Here is a 4,712-nt window from a genome sequence, read left to right on the forward strand (position 1 = left end):
GAGAGAGAGACAGAAAGTGAGAAATCATTCCCCAGAGGGGAATGGCCACACCACAATCCCTTCTCCTCCATTCTCCTCTTGGGATTTTGGGCGTGCATGCAATACTCATCTCGTGTGAGGTGCAAGCTGCCAGGTCCAGGAGTCCAGCGACATAACCATTATGCCATCCACTGGTCCCCGAATTCTGCACTTTTTCTAAAGGTCTCATAAGCAACGTTGCTTTCTTTTCTCAGAGGCCTTATAGTTTTTTGGATTTGGGACAGTGCCGTGGAGATCTATAGGAAGAGGAACATTAACACTCTTTATATGTAGGAGGACTGGCTTCCTACCAATATTCTCTGAGGCTGTGTTAGAATGTGTATGTAAGAGGACCAGCAGTTGGTGTAATAGCCATGTTTCTGGACTCCCACGTAGTCGACCATGGTTCGAATCCGAGACCCAGTGGCTTAAACTCACTCCGGGTGCGTGTGTGTGTGTGCCCAAGATCCCGAGAGGAGAATGGAGGAGAATGGATTGGGGTGTGGCCATCCCCCTGGGGGGGTGTGATTTCTCGCTTTCTGTCTCTCTGTGTCTGTCTGGCGAGTGGACGCACCCTATAGCAAAAACCTCTCCAAAAAAAAAAAAAAGAATGCGTATTTAAGGAGAAATATTAGTGTTGAAAATATATCATCAAGAAATGTTGGCAGGTATCTGAGACACAGTATTTTCATAACAATGGAGAGACCATCCAGCATTGATAACTTTACGTTAGAGTTAGTTCATAAGGATACTACTGCTTCCAAACATTAAGGGACTCAAGAGTAAGTGAAGGGGGGACGGACAGTTGGCGTAATGGCTATGTTGCTGGACTCACATGTAGTCGACTGCAGTTCGAGTCCCAGACCCGATGGCTTAAACTCAATGCCAGGCACATGTGCGTGTGTGCCCAAGATCCCGAGAGGAGAATGGAGGAGAAGGGATTGCAGCGTGGCCATCCCCCCTGGGGAGTGATTTCTCGCTTTCTGCCTCTCTGTCTCTGTCTGTCTGGAGAGCACATGTGCCCTATAGCAAAAACCTCTCCAAAAAAAAAGAGTAAGTGGAGGCGGCTCCATTTCGGTTTTGTCTCTAGTCCTAGGGTGCAGCCTTCGGCCACGGCTCTCATCCTTCCCCCGAAGGAAGGAGCCTTTCCGGGTTCCCATGCAAAGTGTGAGGTACTGACAAACCCCTGGGTGGGTCTGAATGCCGCATTCTATTGAAATCTCCATTTAGGCTTTTAGTTTCCACTTCATGCTGCCTTTGGGTTTCCTTGAACACCCAGAGGAGGACCTGACTCTGAAGCAACAACTGGGTGTCTTTGACCACTCCTTTACTGAGCGCTCACCACAGGAGACAGAGAAAACTGAACCATATCTTTAACCTTTTTCCTTTTTTAAGCAAAGACTCACTTTGCTGAGAGATCTTTGAATACTTTAGATGACCTTTAGAGGTCTGACCCTTTTCCGTGTTGGGAAGATGGAAGCAACCCTGTATACAAAGAGGGTTTTTCCTCATTTCTTCACTATTCTTATTCTTCTTTACTTTTCATCTCCATGAACCTGTATTGTAGGTAGGGATTTTTCGAGTGGTAAGGTGTGCACACAGTCTGTTCACTGGGCAGAAATAAGATGTGCATTCTGTCTATTCACTGGGCAGGAGGAGGGCGTGCATGCGGTCTGTTCCCTGGGCAGGAGGAGGGTGTGCGCGCGGTCTGCTCACTAGACGGAAAGAGGGTATGCACAGAGTCTGTTCATTGGGCAGAAGGAGGCTTTATCCAAAGTGGTAGTGCAGTTTGCAGTTTCCATCCCACCAGCAGGCTAGGAGATGAGAGTTCCCCTTCTCAGCAGGTGTCACTGCCAGGCCTTTACAGTTGTACTTATGTGGTAAATGCAGTTGGTCTTCCTATGTGGGTTTTTTGGGTTTTTTTTTTTAAAGATTTGCTGCATATCGAGTCAAAGGTTTTTTTTACTGATCTCTCTCTTTTTTTAAAGACTTTTTTGGCTTAGGATGCATGCACTTGGCAGAGAGAGAGAGATAGACAGGCAGGAACAGTGAGAGAGAAAGTGAGCAATCATTCCACAGGGGGGATGGCCACACCACAATTCCTTCTCTATTCTTCTCCTGAGATCTTGGGCCACACACATGTACTCGGTGTGATTTTCAAGCCACCAGGTCCAGGACTCAAACTGCAGTCGGCCCTGTGGGAGTCCAGTGCCCTTAACCACCACGCCACCTTCCGGCCCTTGTATATACTTTTTTTTTTTAAAGAGAGGTTTTTGCTACAGGGTGCATGCACTCGCCAAAGAGACAGAGAGAGACAGAGAGACAGAAGCAAGAAATCACCCCCCAGAGGGGATGGCCATGCTGCAATCCCTTCTCCTCCATTCTCCTCTCGGAATCTTGGGCACGCACGTACATGTGCCCGGCCTGAGTTTAAACCACCAGGTCCGGGACTTGAACCGCAATTGACTACATGGGAGTTCAGCGAAATAGCCATTACGCTAACCGATGATCCCTGTATATGCTTTTTTAAAGTTTCTTTTTTTTTTTTTGCAATACGGCTTGTGTGCACCTTGGAGAGAGACGGAGGACAGAGAGAGAGAGAGAGAGAGAAAGTAAGAAGTCACCTCCCAGGGCAATGGCCACACCACAGTCCCTTTCTTCCATCCTCCCTGGGGGACTCTGGGCACACACATATGCTCACACCCAGTGTAATTCTCAAGCTGCTTAGTCCAAGAGTTGAACCACCATGTGGACTCCAGCTACCTCAACCTTGGCGCCACCTGCCAGCCCTGGTCCCTTCATTTTTATGCAGATTTTGAGGCGTACTCCCATTAGGCTGTCTCTGTTCCTGGATTATACTTCTCAATCAGGAGCCATTCTGGAATCCCCAAACTTTGACCTTTGTGTTATCAGCACATTAAAGCTATTGCTTTCTGCTTGAGATCTATTTCTCTGCGTGTTTAGAATTGTTATTGGTGTTGGGAGCAGCACATGGTGTAATGGTTACTCTCACATAGTTGACCGCTAGTTCGAGTCCCAGACCCGATGACTTAAATCTCTCCTCTCTAGGGAACCAGCAGGTGGCTTGGTGGTTAAGGCACTGGACATTCCCACAAGACTGACCACGGTTCAAGTCCCAAACCTGGTGGCTTGCTTTCTCATTTTCCCTCTTTCTCTTTCTCTGTGTTTCTCTCTGGTCAAATTAAAATAAATGTATGAATAAATAAAACTAAATTTAAAAAAACTCTCCTGTTACACAGGAACATCCCTCCTCCCTGCACGTGGACCTGGCTGATACTATGAACCATCCACAAACAATCCCATAAGATGAATATACGGAGGTGGGTAGTCACCCATTTGGACCTGTGTGGTCACTGTCAACACAAACATACATGAGCTTGAATAAATAAAGACTAAGTCCGGCGGATGGCGTGGTGGTTAAGTCTCTGGATCCCACATAGTGCATTTCACCGTTCAAGAGCTGGACCCAGCTGCTTGAAAAACACACTGGGTGCATGTGCATGCATGCCCGAAATCCCGAGAGAAGAACAGGAGAGAAGGCAACGTAGCATGGCCATTCCCCTTGGGAAGGAGAGTGATCTCCTACCTGTCCTCCTATCTGTCCCTCCCCAGTCAGTGCATGGCAAAAATAATAATATAAAATAAATCATTAAGACTCAGAATCAGACCTGCACGTCAACAGCTCTATGCCAACACATACGGAATCGATTAGACTGATTAGCAAACAAGAGGGTGGACACGCAGTCCACCTCAGGTACAGGAGCCTGCACACAAACACGCCCCCAGACACATACCGGAACTGCCAGACAGCAACCGCGTACCGGCTCACGGATGCTCCTGGGCAGTGCATTCATCACTCAGTTCTCAGAGGTCCACGTGGGCAGTGTGAGGCCTAAGGAATGTGGGGCTGAGCAGCACAGAGCCAGAAATGAATCTGGTGGTTATGCTCATCTATTCAACACCTGTACCTGCAGGACCCATAGACACACACACTCACACACACGTGCAAAGATCACACACTGTGTCAACATCCACATACCCCCCACTCACAGATTCACAACCAGACTTGTGAGATTCGCACGCACACACACAATACAGGTTCGTGCCTATTCCAAGACGCACACTGATCGGCCAGCAAACAGTCACAGTCAGACTTGTGAGGCTCACGGGCACACAGACCCACACCCGCCAGGTTCCTGCCCGGGACGGGCTTTTTTTTTTTTTTTTTTTTTTTTTTTTTTTTTTTTTTTTTTTTTTTGAGAGGTTTTTGCTACGGGGCATGTGCGCTTGCCAGAAAGACAGAGAGAGACAGAAACAGAAAGCAAGAAATCACCCCCCAGGGGGGATGGCCACGCCGCAATCCCTTCTCCTCCATTCTCCTCTCAGGATCTTGGGCATGCATGCACACACGACTGGCGTGAGTTTAAGCCACCAGGTCCGGGACTCGAGCCACGGTCGACAACATGGGAGTTCAGCGACATAGCCATTACGCTAACTGCTGGTCCTGAGGGCTGGCTATTGAACATGGCGATGCACTCAGCAGGGGAAGTTGGGGCATAGTCTTGCTGAGGAGGGCTCTGGACACAGAGGAAGAGTCTGCAGATGCGTCTGAGCTGGGATCCCGCTGGGAGTCTGAAAGGTTTCTTATCTGCACTTCCCACCCGTCTCAGACC

This window comes from Tupaia chinensis, unplaced genomic scaffold (assembly GCF_000334495.1).
Source record: "Tupaia chinensis unplaced genomic scaffold, TupChi_1.0 Scaffold000287_1, whole genome shotgun sequence".
Classification (NCBI taxonomy): Eukaryota; Metazoa; Chordata; class Mammalia; order Scandentia; family Tupaiidae; genus Tupaia; species Tupaia belangeri.